The sequence below is a fragment of the Rhinopithecus bieti genome, unplaced genomic scaffold (genome assembly GCF_001698545.2).
Source record: "Rhinopithecus bieti isolate Rb0 unplaced genomic scaffold, ASM169854v2 scaffold_3948, whole genome shotgun sequence".
NCBI classification, from domain to species: domain Eukaryota; kingdom Metazoa; phylum Chordata; class Mammalia; order Primates; family Cercopithecidae; genus Rhinopithecus; species Rhinopithecus bieti.
Genome location: NW_016804646.1, coordinates 2,526,600 through 2,551,867, shown reverse-complemented (window position 1 = coordinate 2,551,867; position 25,268 = coordinate 2,526,600). Strand labels below are relative to the sequence as shown.

The window sequence follows — 25,268 nt, the reverse complement described above, 5'->3', positions numbered from 1 at the left end:
ATGTATAAGCACAAGAAATGCCTCAATAGCACTATTTTAAGGAAACTGATTTACATGAAAAGTGATAGCTTTGACTCAGTTCCACATTTTTTGTCTCTTCAGAATAAATCAGGCCAAGGAATTGTTCTCTGCGATGCACCTCAAGTTAAATTTCTTTTGAGTTGAATATGGCCGACTTTTTTTTTTTTTTTTTTTTTTTTTTTTTGAGACGGAGTCTCGCTCTGTCACCTGGGCTGGAGTGCAGTGGCCAGATCTCAGCTCACTGCAAGCTCCGCCTCCCGGGTTCACGCCATTCTCCTGCCTCAGCCTCCTGAGTAGCTGGGACTACAGGCGCCCACCACCTCGCCCAGCTAGTTTTTTTGTATTTTTTAGTAGAGACGGGGTTTCACCGTGTTCGCCAGGATGGTCTCGATCTCCTGAACTCGTGATCCGCCCGTCTCGGCCTCCCAAAGTGCTGGGATTACAGGCTTGAGCCACCGCGCCCGGCCATGACCAACTTTTTAAAACTTCCTTTACTTTGATTCATTACATACGTGGAGTTTTTTGTTTTTAAATCTGTTCTCTTAACTTCTCTACTGGTCTTCTTTCCTTTTGTCTAAATTTCAACTTTCAGCCACCCATTCACGTCAGTATATTACTATGTATTTTCTAATTGTATTGAATCAAATCCTGGTATTCTGTAGCATGTACAAATTATTGTAGGTGAATGCCACAGCTTCTCATGGAAACAAACTCAAAGTAAATAGAAAGAGACGTAATGTATTATGTTCCACTTAAAGCTCCTGACTGATTTTGAAAATGTTGTGGGCATAAGATCCAATGATGATTTTCATTGTTAGTGCCATGTGTTAAAAATGGTATAGAAATATTCATTTTGGAACGAGTACACAAAAACCAATTGGCTGGGCTCAGTGGTACACACATGTAGTCCCAGCTACTTATGAGGTTGAGAAATTGGGAGGCTGAGATGGGAGGACTGCTTGAGCCCAGGAGTTTAACGCCAGCCTGGGCAACATAGTGAGAGCCTGTTTCTAAAATACAAAAGAAAACACTGGTATTTCTATACTATAAATTAACATTTGGTAACTAAAACAAGATTAAAAAATAAAAATTACTGTGTAACATCAAAGGGAGAAATGGAGTGAACCAATGTTGTTAGAGTCAAAGGCAATATATACACTCTCCCACATGCAATGCAAAAGATGCGTGGAGTTTGTGAGGAAATGCATAATAATTAATACCACATAGTTTCAAAATTTAGCACTGGGTTTGCAATTTCTTGATAACAAGAAGCATTGGAATCTGCAACTTGCAGGGGCAATTTTTTTGTGTTTTTCTTAATTTCGAAAAGGAGGTGAGAATTTTTAAAAACAAAGTGACATCTTGTCATTATGACTCTAACTTTGTGTGTATTTAGTATTTAGTCACGCCTAAATTGATGTCAGCCAAAGGTTACTTGTAAAAACACAATTCTTGACTGTTTTTTTCATTTTGTTCCATTAACATACCATTAGAAACATAATTTATAAATGCATTCACTGGTACTTTTAAATAATACATGAAGATCCAAAACAGTACTTGAATTTTAGGAGTTGAGCTATTTTTTAAGCGCTTTTTCTTAAAAAAAAAAAAAAAAAAAAAAAAAAAAACTTCTGGATAATTTAGTAAATTTTTCTGTTTCTTAGGTGTTTAATAAACTTGAGTACAAAAATATGAACGGAATATTAGGAAATATCTTGAAGGTTTTATAAAGGCAATAAGTTTATTTTATTTTTTAAATTTTTATTTACTTTCATTTTTCAGGGAGTAGGGATTGTAAAACAATAAGGATACTTTTTATCTAACCACTATTATTTTAAAATAATGAGCAACTCACAGAGAAATTATGGAATATTAAATATTAATTTAATTTTCTTATATATTTGCGTGGAAGCATTCTATTTTGGGAAATTTCCTTATTGTTTTAGATGACAAAGTAAATTTTTGTGAGATATATGAATTAAAACAGTTTAGGCAATTCAACATTTTGTGAGATTTAATTAAACATAGAGATCTCTGAATTATATCTCATTTGGGCCATGATGATTTATAAAAACTTAATACCATATTTGATAAATCATGTGAACTTGAATTATTTGTGACACAACTCTTTGGATAAAGACTTGAATCATAAAGTTAACAAAAACATGTAAACTGACACTATTGAAAGAGATGCTTTTTTTGGCTCATAATCTCAACTCTATTTTGTTTACACGTACGTAAAGTGACTATCACTCTTTCCTCTACAATCAATGTATTCTCTACCCTGAGTGAGAGTTTGTATACAAGCAAGAATGTACTGAAAAACATCCTGCTTTTGAGCACTGAAGACATTTTTCTGACCTCTCTTCCTATATTAAAGGGGATATCATTTTGAAGCAGTTTGGTTTTCTGTTTGAGTTTGTTTTATTATCATTAGCGGGGCTTTACTCCTTAAAATTTATAATATGGAAATCCTTTCCATATCAGCTATTAATTAAGCAAATTTCTTTCCCTGTTTTAAAAGTTTATATTGAAATGCATTTAAGTTAACAAAAATTTGCCAAAATAGTACAGTGACTTCTCATATACTATTAGCACTGTATTCCATTTTCCGTTGCTCTGTATCCTCTCCAGTGAATTGGTTTGGCAGCTTCTTTTGTTTTAATTTGTTTTGCTTTTTGTTTTTAAATTAAACATTCTAATCAATGCTTAGTGATATTTTATTTTGATTTTGATTTGCATATCCTTAGTGACTAATGATGTGGGACATCTTTTTATATTATTGGTTACAATTAATATACTTTATTTGGTTAAGTATTTTTCAATTGGGTTGTTTGGTCTTCTGTTGTTGAGTTTTGAGAGTTCAGTACAAATTTTAGATACAAATTCTAGATTAGAGATGTGGTTTTCAAATGTTTTCTTAGTCTGTGGCTAGCTTACTCATGCTATTACGCCCCTTTTGCAAAACTAACACTTTAAATTTTGTTAAGAAACAGCTAGTAAGTTTTTTAAAAAGTTATGCTAAGCACTTATGCAGTCATATTTGAAACCCCTTTCCCTTGCCCAAGGTTATCTAATATTTCTGCTGTATTTTTTTCTAAAAATTGTGTAGTTTTGTTTTACATTTAGGCTTATAGTTCATTTAAACAATTGCATTGATATGAGGCAAAAATTAAGAGGCTTTGTTTGTTTGCTTGCTTTCTGTTTTTTGGACTTCTGGAATTCCAGTTTTCCAGCATTACTTTTTGAAAGAGTTATTACTTCTCCATGGAACTGTCTTTGGACATTGTAAAAATCAATTGACTATTTCTATATCTTTTTTTGTGGACTCTCCGTTCTGTCTAAATTATCTAAAATCTATTCTTTCCCCCAATATCATACTGTCTTGATCATTGTAACATTCAAATAGCTTTGAAATCTGATGATAGAAGTTCTCTAATTTTGTTTTCTCAAAATTGTTTGGGGTCTTTTTATTTTTTACAGAGATCTTAGAATTTGCTTGTTGATATGTTCAACTCAGGCTGCTGAAGATTTCCTGATAGTGCATTGAAGCTGATCAATCTATATCTCAATTGACATTGAAGAAAATTTACTCTTTCAACACATGGATACTTAGTATCTAGCTGCATTTGTTTAGTTTAAAAATTTTTTTCTACAGTTTCCGATTTTACAATATAAATACTGCTGATATTTTTTACCTCAAATATTTATTTTATTTTTAAAGTTATTTTAAATAGTTGTTTGAAATTCAAATTTCTATTATTCATTACTAGTCTCTAGCAATTTCTTTTGTATACTGACCATGCCTCCTAAATCCTTGAAAACTTCAGTTTCTTTTGTAGCTCTTACATTGAATTTGAAACAGGCAGTTATAATCTAGAAATAGAAACAGTTTTATTTTCCCCTTCCTAATTGATATGCCTTTTATTTATTTGTTTTTTTTTTACTTGCCTTAGGGCACTGACCATGATTTGCAGTCTGTTGAATAGGAGTGGTGAGATTAGTAGCCTTGTGTTGTCTTAGGAAACAGTCTTTCACCTGAGTGTGATGTCAACTCTAGTTTTTGGAGATGCCTGTCAGATTAAGGAAGTCTCCTTTTAATCTTTGTTTGCTGCGATTTTGTTTTTTGGTATGAAAGGAGAATAAATTTTGTCAAATGCTTTTCATATCTAAATTGAGATGATCATTTGTTTTCCCTTTATGCTGTATTCTCTTACCATGGTGAATTTCATTGATTTGATTTTTAAAATATGAGTTAAGCCTTGCACACCTGGGATGAATGCAGTTGGTTATGGTTAATATTCTTATATATTGCTGAATTCAATTTGCTAATATTTTGTTGAATTTTTGCATGTCTACATTTATGAGTGTTATTGGTTTGCAGTGAGCTTTCCTTATAATGTCTTTGCTTTTAGTTTTGCTATGATCTAAACAATGACTTGGGAAGTATTCTCTCCCTTCTTACACACTGACAGAAATTCTGTAAAATTGGATTTAAAATATTTGAGAGAATTAAACAGTGAAACAATCTGGGCCTAGGGCTTTCTTCACTGGAACGTTCTAAGGTATAATTTGTAATTCCTTAGAATATTTAGGACTGTTAGAGTAATCTGTTTCTTTTTGAGTGAGTTTTGGTGATTTGCCTTTGCCCTATTACAATTTTTTTTATCATTCTTGTGATATCTATGGTGTCTGTAGTTATGTTTCCACTTTTGTTTTTGTTAATGATAATTTGTGTCTACCTTTATTTCATAGTCAATCTGGCTAGTTTTCCCCATTTGTACATAATTTCAGATTCAGCTTTTGCTTTCATTCTTTTTTGTTTTGTCTCTGTCTTCCTTTTATTAATTTCCAGTTACCTTTATTCTTTCTTTTTTTCCACTTGCTTTGGATTTGATTTGCGTTTTTGTTTCTAGTGTCATATAGTAGAAGCACAGATTACTTATTGGAGGCCTTTCTTTCTAACGTAAGCAATTAATGCTACACATTTCTCTTTAAGGACTGCTTTAGCTGTATATCACACATTTCAATGTGTTGTGTTCAGTGTGTTAAGTTCAAAATATTTCAAAGGTTTGTTCCATACTTCCTTTTTAATTTAAATTTCACTTAGAAGTATTTGAGTATGTTTTACTTTAATCACCCGCTATTTGGGGATTTTTTTGCTATCTCTTGTTATTAACTTTTTTGTTTAATTCTCTGATGATCCAAGAAGACACTTTGCATTGTTTCTAGACTTTTAAATTTTCTGTGGCTTGTTTTATGGCACTGCACAGAGTGCAGACCCAAAACCCAACACACCCAAAAGCTGCTAGCCGTGATCAGACATAATGCTCAACACCAAGATTATGTAAATCAATTTCCTCCTTCATTAATGTTTTCTTTAAACTACCCAATTCACAACTCTTGCTGGAAAGCCTAAGGGAAAACCACCATGGACCTTAATACAGCCATAGTCCCATAGGTCCCACTGGCTCTCACTCTCTCATTTTCTCTCTCCTCACTCACTGGCTGAGCTGTCTGCCAGCCTCAGCCTTTCTACTGGCCTCCTGTCAGTACTCCTACCTCTCTGAGACCCATGAGTAATAAATTTTGTCTGCTTCATGCATTTTGATTTTACTTTATCACTGTGTCTCACGTGACACACACTCTGAACCTAAATCTCTCATCAGACCTCTCTTAGAGAGTGCCTGTCTTGGCTTACGATTGTCTTCCAGAGAATGCTTCATATATCCTCAGAAAGTATGTGCATTGTATCATTTTGAGGTAGTGAGTTCTGTAAGTGTCATAGTTAATGTTGTTGACAGTATTTTTTTTTCTTTTCTATAATACTGAGTTTTTATTTGTTCTATTAATTATTGAGAGATGAGTATTCCAATCTCTAACTATAATTGAAGGCTTGCCTATTTCTTTTATTTTCTTTTTCTTTTTTGAGACAGAATCTCACTCTGTCGTCGAGGCTGGAGTGCAGTAGTGCAATCCAGCTGACTGCAGCCTTGACTGCCGGCCTCAGCAATCCTCCCACCTCAGTCTCCCAGGTAGCTGGGACTACAGATGCATGCCACCATGCCTGGCTAATCTTTTTGATTTTTTGTGGAAACAGAGTTTTATCATGCTGCTCAGGCTAGTCACCAACTCCTAGGCTCAAGCCATCTGCTGACCTCAGCCTCCTAAAGTGCTGGGATTACAGGAGTGAGCCATTGCACCTGGCCTTGCCTATTTCTTTAATCAATTTTTTCATGAATCATGAAACTTTGTTTTTAGGTGCATACACATTCGGGATTATAATAAAGTCTACATTTTAAAAATCATGCAATGGTAATTTTTTTCCTGATGATATTTCTTGTTCTGATGTCAACTTAAAGCTACATTTATTAGGTTAGTATTTGCATGGTATGCCTTTTCCCAGACGTTTAATTTTAGCCTATGTCTTTTTTTTTTTTTTTTTTTTTTTTTTTTTGAGACGGAGTCTCACTCTGTCGCCCAGGCTGGAGTGCAGTGGCCGGATTTCAGCTCACTGCAAGCTCCGCCTCCCGGGTTTACGCCATTCTCCTGCCTCAGCCTCCCGAGTAGCTGGGATTACAGGCGCCCGCCACCTCGCCCGGCTAGCTTTTTTTTTGTATATTTTAGTAGAGACGGGGTTTCACCATGTTAGCCAGGGTGGTCTCGATCTCCTGACCTCGTGATCCGCCCGTCTCGGCCTCCCAAAGTGCTGGGATTACAAGCTTCAGCCACCGCGCCCGTCCAGCCTATGTCTTTATATTTAAAGTAAGTTTCTTTTAGACACATGAGTGTTGCTTTTTAATCCAATTTGACAATCATTATCTATTAGTTGTGTTTAAATTATTCACAAATGAATATTTATATATTTCTATTAAGATATATTACCTTCCTGTTTTCTATTTTCTATGTTCTTTGTTTTGTTTTTATATTTCTGTCTTATTTTGATTCAATTGATCATCTTTTATAATTACTGTTTTCTTCTGTATTAACTTATTTTGTATATCTTTTTGTAAAATGTTTCTCATGATTGCCTTGAGGTTGATAATACGTATTTTTAACTAATAAAATTATACCTTCAAATCGTATTTTACTATTTCATATTTAGTGTGTGGACCTTGCCTCATTGTATAGTTTTCTCTCATCTTTTGTGTTACGATTGTCTTATATTTTAGTTTTAAATCTGCTTTAAACACACAATACATAATGATAGCTATGTATTTAGTTTGGATAGCGAAATACCTTTTAGAACAAATGAAAGTAGGAAAACATTAAAATAATAAAATAACAAAAAATTAGCCTCTGCTTATTACATTTTCATCACTTTTTATTACTTTGCATAAATCCAAAGTTCACTCTGGTATTACAGCGTTTTTTGAAAACATTCTTTTAATATATTAGCAGTGTACATCTGCAGGAAATTCATTATCTAGATTTCTGAATTCTGAGAAAGTCTTTATTTTCCTTTATTGTTGAGGAACATTTTTGCTGAGTATAGAATTATATGTTGACTTGTTTTTTCTTTTACTACTTGAAAATTATCACTCAATTACTTTCTGGATTTCATGGTTTCTTTTTTTTTGTTTGTTTTTTGAGACGGAGTCTCGCTCTGTCGCCCAGGCTTGGAGTGCAGTGGCCGGATCTCAGCTCACTGCAAGCTCCGCCTCCCGGGTTCACGCCATTCTCCTGCCTCAGCCTCCCGAGTAGCTGGGACTACAGGTGCCCGCCACCTCACCCGGCTAGTTTTGTATTTTAGTAGAGACGGGGTTTCACCGTGTTAGCCAGGATGGTCTCGATCTCCTGAGCTCATGATCCGCTTGCCTCGGCCTCCCAAAGTGCTGGGATTACAGGCTTGAGCTACTGCACCTGGCCTTCATGGTTTCTTTTAAGAAGTATGCTATGATTTGTTTGTTCCTCTTTATGTAATATGTCTCTTCTGCCGTTTTTGCCTTCAGAAATTTTTCTTTGTGTTTTATTTTCAGAAATAAAATATTCACAAAATATAATATTTCTGAATATATCGTTCCTAGGTGGGATATTATTTTGTTCATTTATTTGTTCATTTTTTGTTTATTTGATGTTTATCTTATTTTGTGTTCTCTGGTATTCATGGGTCTATAGATTGATGCCTGCCATTAATTTAGGTGCTTTCATAGATAGATAGATAGATAGATAGATAGATAGATAGATAGATAGATTTGTATTGAGATATATTAGTTTGCTTATTGTTTTCTATTTTCTATGTTCTTTGTTTTATTTTTATATTTCTGTCTTTTGCTTCAATTGATTATTATTTATAATTACGTTTTCTTCTATAAGAACTTAATTTTTATACCTTATTAAAATATATTTCCTGGTTTCCTTGAGGTGGTTAACATACTTTTTTAACTAATAAAATTCTATCTTCAAATTATATTTTACTACTTCATATATAGTGTGTAGACTGTCTATCTATCCATCCATCTATCTATCGATCATCTATCTGTTCTATTTTAAGATTTCAGTTAACCATTTATTGAGTCATTCCATATTGTCTCACAATTTTTATATGCTGTGTACTTTTTTCTATCCTTTCTAACCTTTAAAATTGAGTTTGGGTAATTGTATTGATCTATTTCAAGTTCACTGGCTATTTTTTCTCATTTTTACTGATGTCATAAATTTATGTAATATAGTTGCTGCCTTAGCATCCATTTTGAGGCCTGATATATGTTACTTGAAACGCAGTCATACCCCTTCACCTTTGGCCTAGTTTAAACTTCCCTCCCTTTGTTTACTTGTTCCTTATCTCACCACAAAACAGAGCACACCCCAAAGCTGCTGACCATGATCAAACATAATGCTCAACACCAGGGTTATGTAAATTAGTTTCCTCCTTCATTAATGTTTTCTTTAAACTACCCAATTCACAACTCTTGCTGGAAAGCCTAAGGGAAAACCACCATGGACCTTAATACAGCCATAGTCCCATAGGTCCCACTGGCTCTCACTCTCTCATTTTCTCTCTCCTCACTCACTGGCTGAGCTGTCTGCCAGCCTCAGCCTTTCTACTGGCCTCCTGTCAGTACTCCTACCTCTCTGAGACCCATGAGTAATAAATTTTGTCTGCTTCATGCATTTTGACTTTACTTTCTCATTGTGTCTCACATGACACACACTCTGAACCTAAATCTCTCATCAGAGCTCTCTTAGAGGGTGCCTGTCTTGGCTTATGGTTGTCTTCAAGAGAGAGACCTGAAGACAAAATACTGCTACAGTTCCTAAGACACTATAAAAATTATAACATTACAGTCTACTTATGATCTTATCAAAGATATTCTTCCTTTATGTTACTGTTTTTCTCTCCATTTCCATTTAGTTTCTTTTAATAATATTCGTATCTCTGCTGAAATTTTTCATCTGATCTTGCATTGTATTCACCTTTTCCACTAGAAACTTTAAGACATTAATTATGGTTATTTTAAAGTACCTATCAAATAGTTCCAACATGATTGTATTATTTAAGGCTGGCTTTGTTGATTGCTTTGTCTTTTGGACTTTTTTGTTCATTTGTTTTCCTTTTAACATTTTAATGACTCATTTTATTGTTACTGCTTTTAGAAGGTGAACATTCCTGTGTAGAAACAGATAAATATACTTTGTATGTAAAACGGGTGCTCTTTTCTTCTTTTCAGTGTGTGGAATTTGGATTAATATAATTGGAAATTTGGTGGAGTTTGAGAATTTTTATTGTTTTGTTTACTCTCAGTACATCACAGGTATCTAAACTAAATGATAGCTATTTAGTTTAGATACTAAATGCAGGAGCCTGGGAGTACTCTTGGCTTGCCTCTCTTGGCCTGGATACATTACGAGATGAACTTGGGTAAGAATGATCAAGATCCCTGTAGTTGTAGCATTTGATGGCCAAGGGAGGGCTTCCATTCCATAAGTAGAAACTGTGTGAAAGAGAAGACTAAACTTTCCTGGGACTTAGACTCAACAACAGGATGTGGGGATAGGATAAGAGATGCTACTGTCCTGCTCTTCCTAGGAAGAAAGTCCTTCATGTGAGTACTGGGGGGACAGGCAACCCTGTATCTTTGGGTCTAGCGTTCTGGAGTGGAGTCTCTGCCTTGTGGGGCTGGGAGTGAGGAGCAATGAAGCTGTCTTTGTTCACATATCATAGTCTCTTATCTTTTTTTACCAAAATCTCACAAACATTCTTGAGTAGATATTTGCCCTTAGGACCACTTCTAGAGGCATTAAGTGGCTGTCTGCATGTGTGTGTGTGCATGTGTTTTACGCTTTTTACCAGCTTCACTAGGGAGTTAGTCATTGTAGCTCCCTAACGCTGTTATACCAGGAGTTGATACCCCCAGGCTTTCTTCTTGGGCTGGTCATAATTTCTGATATGAGTCTTTTGACTTACTGTCAGAACATTAGTGTTCTGGCTGTTAACATTCTGGGATCTGAGAGGAAGAAGACAGAAAGGATTGTTGTCATCATTTAAAATTATCGGCATTCCAAATGTGAACATTCATGAGCTATCCTTCTTTCAATGTGACGCTTCTGTCTCCAGCCGTCCCAGAGACTCTCTGTTTTGCTGTCACCCATACGCAGTGGTTTCTTTGTGTGGGATTTGGAAAAGGTTTTAAACAAGTTCTTAAGAGCATTTCCAAAAAATTCAACTTTTATCTCTGAAATTCACTTTTAACTCCCAAGGCACTTGAGCCCACTAATTTATGTGTTTTTATGGGGTGGGGAGTATTCATTTACAGTGTAAATTAGATGACTTTTTAGCTTTTCCCAAGGCCAGTTTTTATTTTCCTTCCTGGCTCTGCTATTTCAGTTGCAACTCGTAAACTTGTGCTCCAGGTTTCAAAACTAGGTTCTTTCTGTTTTTATAGATTGATGGTTTAAAACATATATTTCTTGTTATTTTAGAGGTTTTGAGAAATATATAAATAAATATATTTTTTAAGCCCCATAATCTTAATATAAGATCTACATTCTTTAGCTGCTGTGCACTGTGCTATTTTAAAATTTACCAAATAAAATGAACAAATATAAACAATATAAGTTGTTAAAATATTTAAAACTGTATAAAATATGATTTATTTCTCTTCAACTGCATTGTTCTCCTTAATGGAATCTATTTTTGTTTACATAAATAACACTTCCTGTTTAAACATAGAAAACAATAAAGGGCTAATTTTAAATATTAAAATATTAAATTGAAAATGCTTAAATTTATTTCAATTTATTTGCCTCCTTTTGATAATTGTCAACTCTAATTATGACGAACTAGCGACTGCCTATGACTATGCTGTGAAATTCTGTTATTTTAATTTCATATCACTTAAATAACTAATTGCCGTGTAAATTTGAGCCAACTCACTCACTTTGTGAGCTGTATCATATTTAAATACTTATGAGAAATAGATCAAAGCCTCGATTTTTACAACTGTATATACATGATTCTATCCTGGGAAATTAAGTAAAAGTAAAGTTTTCCCCAAATATTTGACAGTAATTGAATCAAATACACCAAACCTTAAATCCAGTCTTTAAAATAGATGAACCTCTTTCTCATGGCAAAAGAGAGGGAAACAATGGACCACCCACCCTCCTGCTTCTCAAAAGGAATACAGGCACTAATGAGAAAATTCAGTGGCACACACTTTATCAATAGTTTCAACATCTAAGTTTTTTCTGTATTTCTTTTTGGCAAGGGACAATTACCAGAAAATAATAGTTTTCAGACATTTTCAAAGCCTTTAGTTAATTAACTTAGACTTCTCCATTTGGAATTCAATTGTAGTCATTGCAAGTGGTGCCCACAACTCATCAAAAACAGATCGATTAAAAGATGAACTATCTGCTGTAATATAAAAATGGCCTGCATGTTGCATATCAAGTAATTTTTCCATTCCTTTGAATTACCAATATCACTGGAAGATCTTCTTATAGGACACTGAAAATGATCTTTCCATGTCTTCTAATATCATCACAGGAGTTTTCATTTTCTTCTTTGCAATTGTAGAGTTACTTCGCGGAAGACTCATCATCTTCAGTTGAAATACTGTACTCGAAGAAGACTTCCCACAAGATCATGAACAAACATCGAAAAAAGAATGGCAGCACTCAGACCGTGCGTTTCAAGGTCCTCGCCAGCACAGGTTAATGAACACTAGAATTATATAATAAAAGAGAGAGACAGATCCTCAAAGATATCCTGATTTTCATCTTTTATTTGATAAGAAAGGAATCGAAAGCCCAGGTAGTTAAGTGCACTTTCTGACGTCACTCAGCCTATCTGTAAAAAGGTGTTCCAAATTATTACCTGGTCTGTGTCCTCTCAACATACAGCTTTTCAAAAGCCATATTCTGTGACTCTCAACAGATTAGAAATCATTGGTATGACTTGCAAAAATGGGACCGGTCAAAATATTCTAAAAATGCTCTAATTAATAAAGTTAATTAACTGTAATGCTCTGGACCTTCAGAGTTTTAAAGCTAGAAAAGTGAAAATTTCTTGAGCAGTTTCTGCCTTTGGGTTCATAGGTTGGCATTTTACTTTAAGGAAGAGAGTCTTTTTGTTCTGGAAAGACTGAATTGAGTGGTTGTTTTGGCTGTGAGAATTTAAAGATGTTAAATTTGTCAGGAGCCTAAGGCTTATAAACTATCAGGGCATAGGGTAAGTGGACCTCCAGCCCAATGTTCTTATTTCCTTTCACATACCTGGGAGCAATGAGCTCTTGTAGGGTCAGAGTGATGGTCACAGTGATGTCGTCCACTTGTGGTTAAAAGTTATCAGGACAAGTCTGAGGGCTGGATAGCTCTAACTGAGGCCATATCACAGAGAAGGACAATTGAGAACCCTAGAGGAAAGACACTGTAAGGGAAAGGGGAGTCTGAATGTGGACTTCCATCTCAGGCAAGTAGAAACTGGATCTTTGCACTTCTGTCTTGTTGGTGCCAGACCCTGGGTTTTCTTAGCCACCTCTTTGTGGTGTTGGGGCATGTCCCGGAGAAAATACTGTATGCAAGTGTGCTGAAGTCACCTGTGAGCACCAAACATGGTGGAACTGATTCCTGTCGCTTTGCTGTGGGGTGCTCTTGACTGAACATGAACTTGAAAGGAACATGATCTACTAAGTGAATGATCAGCATCTGCAGCAGTGGTCAAAGAACAGGGAGGTCTTGTCAGCAAGACCCATTAGCTGGCCAGACCCTGTCTAAGGAAAACACAGGACATCATGGCTCTCCTGGCACCAGAGCCCGCAGTCAGGGTCCTGAGAGTGCTAGAAGTGATTGAGGAGGCCGGTGCTGGGCTTGCTGAGTCAGCCATGTGGGAGTTCACCACCGGTCCACTTCACTGAGAGCCTTCAACTGGTGCTTAGAAATGAATTCTTGAACACATAGAGGCAGTCCTTGGAATTTCAGGGGGGAGAAGCCCAGAAAAGAAAAAAAAAAAAATTGGCTTCTAGTTCATTTATAAGATGGAAACTATTATCAGAATATGTTGTGTTTTCAGAAAGAAGTGACTGTTTCTTTTCTCCCCCTGGCTGGATGAAGCTTGGAATGCATGTTCTGCAACACAACGAAACTTCTTCCATCATAGCTTTTCCATGGCAGCATTCCCACAGCAAGCTCACATGCTGCCCCAGAGGACATGAAACACAGTGTGCTTTGGCACTGATCGCTGTAAAAACTGGAAATTTGGAAGAAAATTGGAAAACAAAACAATTACTGAGCACCTGCCTTATGCTAGTTGTTGTTCTGTGTGCTTGGGAGACACGAGTGCAGGACAGACAGCAGAGCCCCGCGGTGGGGTAGATTGCGGTTCTTCCTCATCCACGTTGGCCATCCTTCCCTAAGGACGGACCATCTGTTTCCCTTCAGTCTCTTCAGGGAGTGGTTCATGTGACCTTTGCTCCATGGTATCTAAAGTCACAGTAGCATATGTCAAGATTGAGCCCACACTAGCTTGGATCTCAGAGTGACTTTGATGAGCAAAGTCTTGTTCGATTTCTGCAGGGAAAGGAACCCCGAGTAGGAAGCTGCTGAGGTGTCCATGCTAGTCTGCACAGCCGCTCTGGACTGATACACTCCCAAAGCAGAGATGACATTTTAGTGAGAACAGACACAAGTAAGAAAATTGAAAGGCAGATATGAATTTAAAAGAAGTAGATCAAGGGAAGGGGCTTAGAAATGAGACAAGATGGGAGAGGGGGGTACAGTTTCAAATAAGGTGGTAATTACGGTAGATCTCCATGAGGAAGTCACATTCAAGAGAAATAGTATTTCTTTTAGACTTTAAATAGAACTTTTGTTTTCCCTCCAAAACTGTTATTAACAACGTCACATTTCAGTACACTAGTTAGTCTATATTTTTTCTTATATTTGGCTCTTCTTTTTGTCCAAGTCAAACACACATTGAACATTTTTAACTACTCTGAAGGTGCAAGACACTGGTGATACCACGATGGATGAGACAGACTGGAATTCTGGGCTCATAGCTTACGATCAGATGTTGGTACAGCTTCCTTCATGGGAGTGTCCCCTAGCTGGCTGACTGGGTCCTATTTCTAATCTCTACTCAGGGAGATGCTTCTGGCAGGCTATGTCCCCATCAGCATCTGGTTCTCAGGAATTAGTTTTTAATTGCATAAAACCACCCCATAGTGGCTACACGGTCTTTGTCCAGTTTTGCTCTCACGCTGGTGCGCTGGGGTACAGGACCCACTTTGTCTTTTGGTTCTATCTCAATCAGCCAAATATTTAAAAGTAGGTCTTTGACATCTGCTCTGCAATTAGTGACTACTCACTTTCATATTTGTAGCTAACTGAGCCTACCCCAAACTATATGGAAATAGCATTCCATTCGTCCAGAACTAAACTTCATTCTTATTTCAAGTATGCATTCAGCTTGGCGGCTGGAGCATAATTTTGATTCGGTCCCTTTTCCTGGGGTTTTATCTAATCTCTGGAGACTGAAGGAGTCGTATTCCTGTTTCCCAGGCACACTGGGACCCCAGGAGTCACCCAGGGATCTTTCAGGCCTGATCACTTAGTCATGGGACACAAACACAGCAATCTTCCGGACAGGGAGAGAGAGAGGCTGAGACAACGTGTGAGAAAGTAGGAGCAGGTAAAAATGGGTTGTGGACAGGTCAGAGTTACCCAGAAAGTGCAGACTGAAGGGATTGAAATCCAACATTTCTATAAACCCTACTGGTTATGGAAAACATCCCCTCAGACTAGATTTGTACCCTGGAATGAAGCCAGGCATGCTGGGACCTTGTGACAACAGAGCCATTTCTAGTCTGGGGTCTCTACCTGAGGAAGGACCAAACAGGCTCCCTCTGTTCTAGGATTTTTTACCTGCTCCAGGGCTTCCCTCACTGCCTTCCCTCCCCAACGTGGGCAGGAGCACCAGGTGCTGAGCCCACTTCTCAGGGGATGCAGTGTGCACACATTTCTCACCTCCCCCTTCACAGTCCTGAGGACCCCACGTCATTTCTCTTTGTGTGTGATTCTGGCCACTGGGAGAGGGGCAGCCTTGCTCTGAGCTGCACACCTACTCCTAAGGCCTGCTTCTGTAGCACCAAACCTGAGCTCCAATCACATCTCCGTTATACACTCTGCATTTTCTCTGCATCTTCCTTTCCCCAAGGAAATGAATGTAGAATCCCCTACCCCAGTTTTCCCAAATTGTAAGACAAGCATCACAGGTGATACTGAGTGGCTTTAGGAGGACTTCAGGCTCAATGCATTAAATGGTGTTGAGTCACATTGTGATAAAGTCATTCTCTTTTTAACTCTCTATCACTCCTGATTAGACCAAAGAGAGAAATATTCTGCTAGGATACCCACGTTCATAAAATCACCCAAGTATACTCACTATCTCTCTTTTTAACATAGAGAGTAGGGGCACAGACTCAGACTTTCACTGAGAACAGTATTTAGGTAGAAATTAATAGCCTTCTTTTAAAAATTTCATGTAGTTTATGCTTACCTTCTACTTAAAATAGAGTGAGATGCACCTTCCCTTTTAGTTTTGTGTTGTTAAGTTTCCTTTTCGAAATAATTTTTCATGAAATAAATGAATTAAGAGAAAAAAAAGAAAGCAATGAAAGCATGCAGGTTCTTCACTGAGATGGTGAAAATCATGTAGGAGGGGAGGAAGTAACTAAAGTTTATGAAATATTGCCTTGGCTGCCTGCCTTGGGAAGGGAAGTGGTACAAGGAAATTCAGGAGACTACCATTAACATTTCCAAATAGTTTATTTCCATGGGAATGAAAGCAAATTTTCTTTCTTTGGAAAGAAAATATTTCAAATTGTTTGTTAAGACTTTTTCAAAAAATCCATTCTTGCCATTCAAAAATATTTCTACTTCTCCTTAGCCAAGTCCCACCCAATTACTTTCAGAGACTTAACATTTGCTTCAAATGCACCTCATGAACCCACCCATAATCCACTTCTAACTCACTCCTTCATCACTGAGTAAACCAACCAGGTTGCACATGGGCTCCCCAAACCTGAAATTTGGCTGTCCCATGCTTATGAGTAAGTACATCTAAGTGAGAGTGCCCTGTGGGCATTTGGATGTATGATCTGAAACTAAGTAATTACCATAAAGGTGTAATTAACATCACCTTGTTCATGGAGGACATGGTGAAAGGGAACAATGAAGGAACGAAGATAAAACCCTATGGTAAAAAAATAGTATGAAGGGACAGCTGAAGGCTGGGTTAACGAAATATTGCCTTGGCTGCCTGCCTTGGGAAGGGAGGTGGCACAAGTTTCTAGACAAAAGGAAAGAGAAAGGATCCCTTTCCTCCATTATTTTGATTCCACTTTTGCCAGAACATTGTTTCATGAATTATTCTCTTTTTAGTTGAGATCCTCATCCTTTCTTGGTCTCCTGGCTATGTTCCAGCAACCAAGAATGGAAAACACCTTTTCAGATCCCTGTTGTCCTTGGTGGGCGTGGGGATCTCCGGTGGTGGTCATCCCCTCAGGATAATGACCAGTTTCCCCACTGTCCTGCTCAGCCAAATGTCTTAGAAGATTGGTTTGCACCTACTCTCCCCTCTTCCTGCAACTGGGATTCTATCCTCCCCTCTCCACTGAAATTTCTTTTTCTACAGCCACCTGTGATCTCCTAATCACCAGTTGAATGCATGTTTTTATTTCTCCCTTCTTGATCTCATTGATTTTCTGTTCCTCTGGTGCTGGTCACGCCTCTTCTTTCTCACATCTGCGGCTCTGTGCTATCCTGCTCCCGCTTTCTCCTCATCCCTTCCATGGAAACCCTCAGCTATCTCTTCACACTATTTTTTTTTTTTACCATAGGGTTTTATCTTCTTTCCTTCACTGTTCCCTTTCACCATGCCCTCCATGACCAAGGTGATGTTAATTTTATCTTTATGGTAATTACTTAGTTTCAGATTATACATCCAAATGCACACAGGGCACATTCACTTTGATGTACTTACTCGTAAGCATGGCAAACACAACATATTTAAATAGGTCTCTTCATCTTTCCCTTTATGACAGATTCTTCTAACCCATTTCTTATTTACTTTGGTCACACTCGAACCCTCTATAATATCCACAGCAAAAAAACAGAGAGATTTTTTGCTCAGGAAGCGCAGGGGATGGGACAATCCCCAGTTTCTTCCTCTGGTAAAAACGTCACATTCCTCCCTCTAATGGTAGTTTTTGTTTTAAATAATGATAAGGTGCTTGCCCTCTTTCTTGTTATTTTTTAGACATGATTTCCTTCACACGCTAACACAGCATCCTTTATGTTGAATCATATATTACATTATGTGGCTATAATATTTTCCCAATGTACTCTCCTTTTCCCATTCTTACTGTCTCCCTTCCTAGCTCAGTCACAAATAATCTTTCTCCTAACTGCATTAATAGTGTCTGACTCAGTCTTCTCTTCCATCCTCCTTTGTACATACCCTTCATATACTAACAGCAAAATAGGGCCCTCCATTCTGTTGCTCCCTGATGCTAGAAGCATCAGTTAATCACAAGTCAAAGCCTAAATCCCAGGACAACACAGAAGATGCCACTACTCATCTCTCCCTTCCATGCCAGCCTCATTTTGAGACTCTCTGGTTTACCAATATGCTCCCCAGTACCAAACTGATTTTTGATCCCTGCATCCCTATCCCCACCATTGTCATCATCAGCATTTCCCTCCACTGCCTCAATCACTTTTCCTTGTTCTTGAAGAATAAACTTTGCTCTTACTCCTCCAAGAACACTCCCCAAACCCCAATGCAACAGACCCCAGCAGGCAGGGCTCCCAGTCTTTGAGGTCCCATTGGATCTTGTGCCTAGTTTCATCAGAGCACTCCTGCATGCTGCGGAAAATCACCTGTGTACACTCCTGTTTCTGCATCAGACTGTGTCCTCCTCAGGGAGAAGTACTCTTTTATCCCGAGTCCTCAGCAAGTTGCTTCCTACATGCTAGGCGCTAAATAACTTTGTAAATATTCCTTCATACTATTGTATTATTTGATAACAATGAGGCATTGTTACATAATTAGGGATGTTGAGATAATATTTCTCAGAATTCTTAATAATATTAACATAATAATAAGACCATATGGCCACTATCATAATTATTCCACTCTGTCATTGTGCAAACCCAGCCGGGGGGTAAATGAATGGGCATGGATGTGTTGTACACAAAACTTTATCCAGGCTAGGAGCTGGATTTGGCCCACAGGCCATAGTTTGCAAACTCCCCATTTGGTAGATCAGAAGGTACAAATATGAATCCCTGCCTCGCTTTATTGAGGTATAATTGACAAATAAAATTTGCACGTATTTAAGATGTATAATATAATGGTTCAGTGAGTTAGACTTTTTGAAAGAGAAATTCATATGTTCCTTTATTTGTTGATTTAACATAAGCCAACGTCTTATTTTTAATTTTTTTCAAATTGGTTAACTTCTGTATTTTGGAAATAAGGTCACATGCTCTTTTAGTATAGTGCTAGACAGAACTATGAGTTTAAGAGATGACTCTATAAAGATCACTGTCTTTTGTTTTAAGGGAAAGCACTACGTGGAACTTATTAAAATGAATAAAATTAAAGCCATGTATGTTAGGAAAATACTATTCTAGTTTTGACTGATAATCACTTTTTCTCTGGGAACTTAATGGCTGAAAAGAAAATGAGAGATAAGCAAATCCAATGTTTTCATAACTCGGAAAAGCAAATACTTCATATGGATCAACTGCTGCTAAATTTAATAAGAAACATCCAGTAACCCTCCCTGTTAATTTAGTAGAACATCACCTTCCACAAAAAAACACTGAGTCTGTTCTGTGTGTTTTTTTCCTGCTTACTTTGCCATCAAAAGGAAAAGAAAACAATAATAATAGTTCAAAAAACTTTAATCTCTAGACATGCTACCCTATTCTGCTACTTACATGTATCATTTTTCATTTAATGTCTTTTCTGTTTTCCTTTCTGTCTGAGAAAAGATTGTTTACCTGCCAAACTCTGGGATTGGAGACCTGTGCTTCTTCAACTATTTCAGAGAATATATGTGATAAGACACAGCTCTTTTCCAGATCAAAAAGCAGCCCACGGGGACTTTTCTATAGAGTGTTAGAAGCCACTTAATAACTCCTCTTAGAGCAGTCCTCACACACTCTCTTCAAACAATTTCCTTTCATTTTTCCAAGAAGATACCATCTACGACATTTCTTTTTCCATCTGCAGTGTTTAGAGGCATTGTGCATATTGTTCACCATCAATGACCTTCCAATTAGAATTTGTCACTCTCTTTCCCCTGGAATCTGCCAGTTTAAGAATATCTTCTTTCTCAAGAGTGAAAGTCTCATGCTGACAGACAATAGAGCCGCCCAACATGCATTTTTGTTCCTCTCTGAGCCTGGACATTTAGGTCATCTATTTTTTCCTGTCTCTAGGGCTTTTTTTTCCTTCCTAATCTGCTAACAATAACTATATTCATATTTTCTCTAGCATGTGCTGCAATATCTTTCCCCACAAAGTTTCGAGATCTTGAACAAAGATCAATTTATTAAATTAATCCACATGAGGAAAAGAGGACAGAGAATTACCATGTCACTCATATGACTAAATATAAAAATGTTTGATGTTTATCAGAGGGGACAGGAAGCACGGGGGATGGGACAATCCCAGTCTCTTCCTCTGGTAAAACATCAAACTCCTCCCTCTAATAGTAGTTTTGTTTTAAATAGTAAGGTGCTTGCCCTCTTTCTTGTTACATTTTAGGCTAGGGAATCAGGGAAAAAACCTCTTTAATTCCAATTCCAAGAAATACACTAACAAAAATTTCCCATAGGCCCTAATATTTTCCTTTTGGATCCCTTTTTAGAGGCAAGGTTTTGTTCAAAGCATCTTTCATAAATTAAGGAAAGAAATAAACTAGGAATATGAGTTACAAAATGTAAGTCGCGTTTTGCTTTTTTCAATATGGTTTCTTCAACATGTTACTTACCTCTTTAATTTCCCTTTCACTGACTTCTCCAGTCTAACTTAAAAGATAACTTGAAAAGTATTTGTCTGACCCTAATATTTCTAATTTTTTGCTGTTGTTTTTCTGAGTGAAGCAAGATACAGAAGTTGGTTGTGACCCAGAATAGCTCACCTGATTACAATGATCATTTCTTTCAACTTTTCAACAATGTCTTTATGAAGATTAAAATGTCAAATCAGATGCAAATTTTAGTAGTATAGCTAACTGACTTAGTTAACTTACTATTTACTGCATAAGGACAAAATATAAAATAAGTTTACAAGATTCTTGGACATAAACTTTTGAAAATTCTAGGGGCACAGTAGGAAGAGGCAGGATCCAGTGACTATTTCAACATCTCTGAGGCAGTGAATCGAATTACATTTGTTGATGAAGACATAAACGGGTAAGACTGTTTATGTGGGTAAAATGCTTACTCTCAGGAGAGAAGATGGATTTCTGAAAGCTTTTCCTACTTTCTTTTTATGTTACTGTGAGTTCAATATATGGAGAATATTACTTTAGATGTGAGAAATTTTGCACATTTTTAGACAAGAGTAGCAAGTGCGACTCCTTTTTATTACAGAATTATTAGATCAAAATACGGGGAACTTGGATTGTGTTATAGGAAATATACAAGTCAATTTTAAGTTGAAGTCATGCTAAAATTGAGAAATGTGCAAAATAGTTTAATCCAGTGTCAGTGTTTTAAAATACAAAGGTATTAATATCAAATTGGGAAAATACGCTATGAGAAAAAAGCTATTATAAATTTTCCATTTTACCTGGAAAGTTGATGTCTTCATACATTTTAAAAAATAGCCCTACGTTCATCTGGAAAATACATTATTCAGTTTGCACAAAGAGTGTCTGACACAGTATTCAGCAAATAGTACGCCCTTCATAAGTGTTTGTGAATTGAATGGACAGAACACTTCGTGGATTTAAATCATCTCCTCTCTCCTCACCAAATTAAATCTTAGCTAACAACAGCATCCCCCAGGCTCAGCAGCTGGAATTCATCCTTTGGGGAGAGTGGCATCGAGAAGCAAAGTGAAGGAAGCCTTCAGAAGTGCACTTCAAGTGCCAAAGCAACATTGCAAGGCGAAGGGCTGCAAATCCTTGCTGTGTGCTTTCCAGAAGGTGCCATTCTGTAGCTGAAGTCGCATCCCTCTCCTCGTGCTAATTTTCCGGATCTCTAGTCTTTCACATTATGGTTGATCCGATATCAACACATTTCTATAACTAGATTGCTTGAAACTTGCTCAAGTTTGACCTATGACCTTCATTTATGAAAAATGGATATGCTTGCTTGCTCTGCACTGACACTGAGCATGTTCAATTAATGCTTACATTATAAAGAATGTGCAAACAACACAAATGGAAATTAAATCCTTTTCACTCTCCGTCTGCATATGAGCATTCATAAATTGAAATAAGTGTGAAAGAGCTGTCCTCAATCAATTTCAGCTCCAGTCCCTGACCCGATTATGCTATGGGTATCAATATATGTTCCCTTAATTAAATGTGGTTCAGCGAGCATTAATGGTATTTAAAAAAGAGAGAGAATTGGAGCCTCCTATTACTACCCATCATGTTGTTGGGAAAAACAATAGAGAGATTGATGAAAAGGATCATTGGTGGAAGGAAAGATGTTGTATACATTATCATAATGATCTCCTATGCTGAGTGATTTCAAAGTAAGACACTAAGGGTGTCGCTATTTTTTCCTCAGCAATTTCTTGCAAGGTCTAACGATTACAGGAAGAGGCAGAGCGGCTACATGAATTTCAGAAATTCAGTCCTGTTCTTGGTATTCCCACTATTCACTGCTTATTTTGACACTGCTACAAACATTTTCAAGCCTTTTCTGACACTCCATTTAAGCAATGCAAGCAAGTTACTTCATAAGTTTCCACTTTATTCCTGACAAATTTTTTTTTAAATGTTCTTTCAGTGTGCTTTTTAAAAAATCATTTTACTTGAAGTTCCGGGATACACGTGCAGGACGTGCAGGTTTGTTCCATAGGTGTACATGTGGCATGGTGGTTAGCTGGACCTTTCAACCCATCATCTAGGTTTTAAGCTCTGCATACATCAGGTATTGGTCCTAATGCTCTCCCTCCCCTTGCCCTCCACCCCCAACAGGCCGGGGTGTGTGATGTTCCCCTCCCTGTGTCCATGTGTTCTTACAGCTCGACTCCTGCTTATGAGTGAGAACATGAGGTGTTTGCTGGAAGCCATCATCCTCGGTGTGCTTTTAAGCAGAGCTAATGTCTCTCTTCTTTCTCCTTGCTATCTAATTTCCTTCTTGCTTTTCTACTTTGTTGTCTGCAGAGCCAGCAGAATGACTTCTGCAGAAGAAAACAGTTGTTGATGATGCTAGAGCCCACGGGGAATCCGTGGCTTCCAGAGGGTTTCTTTCCCATCCGTACTCCTGATGACGGCAGGCCCTACACTGAGTGCTGCTTTCATCAGTGATGTGCTGCTAGTGGGGTTAGAAACCGCTCATTAGAGGGTCTCACAGGGATAGCTTTTTAGTCACTTTACTTTGGAGCCTGGAAGATTAAGATCTGACAGACAGGAAGAGCCACATATTGACTCAGAGGGAGGTAGGAGGAGAAAAGTAGAATAGAATTTCCTTGGCTGGGTTATAGTCCTTTTGCAAAAAGATGTGGCTGCAGCACCCACTGGTGTAATTGCCAGTGCATGGTATTACCTTTGGTAGCCGTATGAGGTAAAGAGCTGCCATGTATGACAAAGCAAATCTTGAAGGGGAGGTAAGAAAAGTAAGAATTGATTACACCCGAAAGGACTGGCTTCAGAAAATGAGCCAGACTCCCTATGAGTACAAGAAAAATGACAGACACCTGCTTCTTCTCACCCCTGGGGGCTAATTCAGTCGTGAGGTAGAGAATTGTATTATAGGAAAGCTCAAAATTGATGTCAGGGATCTGTTGGCCTTGGCTGGTTCTAAATGTGTCCTGAGCAAAAAGATCTGTGGGAGGTGGAGCAGAAAGAACAAGGCACCTGGTTGCTCACCACAGATGTCATTTAGAGGAATAGCTTGGCACTTCTGGGAGTCCCACAATTGCATATTTTCTTTTCTTTTTTGAAGGATACTCCAAATTAAAGAAAACTTAGATTTTTGGTGACTTAAGGAACTAGATTTGATTAAATTAGTTTTAATTGTCACGAGGAAGGCTATGGACAGTTTATGTCCTATTTTTTCTTAGCTTTTGACAACCAAATATATACCAGCTTAGAGGAAGGACATGGTGGATGCATGGCTGTTGTCTTCCCTGAATCAACTTACTTCTTTTCAGTATTTTTTATCTTCAATTCTCCCTCTCCATTAGCTGTTTCTTGTCAACATTTAAATGTTTGTAACTCTGCAGCTTAATAAAAACCAAAAACATAAACTATATATGTCCAAAAGCAAAAGAGAGACAGGAAGAAAGAAAATGCCCCATGAGTTGATCTAAATGCCAATCTTTCCTCTTTAGCTGCCCGTAGCCTTCTCCTCCTCCTCTTCACAGCCAAGCTTCTTAAGAGACATGTCTAGTTGTTCCCTCTACATCTTTACAAGCCACTCACCCTGAAATTTGTTTTCAGTGCCTACACTTCCATCAAAAGTGTGCTCAACAAAACTGCCAATGACCCTGTTGTTAAATGCGAAGGGCAGTGTTTAATCTGTTTCCTCCTTATCCTTAGCAGCAGCCAACACTCAGTTTTTCCTGCTAAACCTTGGTTTCCACATGCCTCACTCTCCTGGCTGGCTTCACCCATCTCTGGCCACACCTTCAGTTTCCTTTGCGGATTCTTACCCTGGATCTTTTGCTGAACATCAGCATTCAGCTCTGAGAGTTCTCTTTTTCCTCTCTGCTTCATCATATTCACATCCATGGTTTCAATTATCAGTATTATGCTGATGATTTTTAAATCTTCATATGGCCAGCCAAGATCTCTTTTCTAAGATCCCAGCTCATATGTTAAAAAGCCTCACTGAGTAACTGAAAAACATATCTCACCTGTACTATGGTATAGGTAAAGGTAAATGTGAACATGTCAGAGAGAAAACACAATCCTCTTCTACAAAATCATTCCCCTTCCCAATGGCTGAACAGAACTTCAAATCAGTTATACAAATCTAAATTCTGGGTCTCAGTATTTACTTCACTCTCTCGACTCTCCACTCATCAACAGTTTTTACCATTGTATGTCTCTGAACTGTGCATATTCTTTTTGTCTCCATTGCAGCTTTATTTCTTTGGACAAAGTCAACATGATTCTGCATCAGCATTTCAGTGATGATCTCTTTCACTTTTCCATAAGTAGGTTTGCCCACATTTTACTCTCTGCATCCATTACTTCTCTAAAATGGTCACCTGCCTGTGGCTGCATGGTTCCTCTGCTCTCTCCTGCCATTCTAGACCAATCTCTGGCCACTTCCCTATGATTTCAGCTTTACACCCATAGTGGATACTCTTTAAAAATTAGACCTTTGCATTCTGCCTTAAAGATATTTTTCCTTGACTTTGCCAGTATTATTTCTACTTAATGTGTTTTGTCTCTGTGTCCCCATCTAAATCTCAGGTTGATTTGTGATCCTGGGTGTTGGAGGGACCTAGTGGGAGGTGATTGGATCACTGGGGCAGATTTCTCCCTTGCTATTCTCATGACAGTGAGTTCTCATGAGATCTGGTTGTTTAAAAATGTGTA

The 25,268-nt window shown here is 37.6% G+C and overlaps 1 long non-coding RNA gene across 1 annotated transcript in view; it reads left to right on the top strand.

The window, feature by feature from the left end:
* The window catches only part of LOC108527964 (uncharacterized), a 73,024-nt gene that overhangs the window by 17,289 nt on the left and 30,467 nt on the right, over positions 1-25,268 (top strand). Inside the window, exon 3 of the long non-coding RNA XR_001884987.1 lies at positions 12,044-12,179. This is a non-coding gene — a long non-coding RNA (uncharacterized LOC108527964). The remainder of the gene's footprint in view (positions 1-12,043; positions 12,180-25,268) is intronic.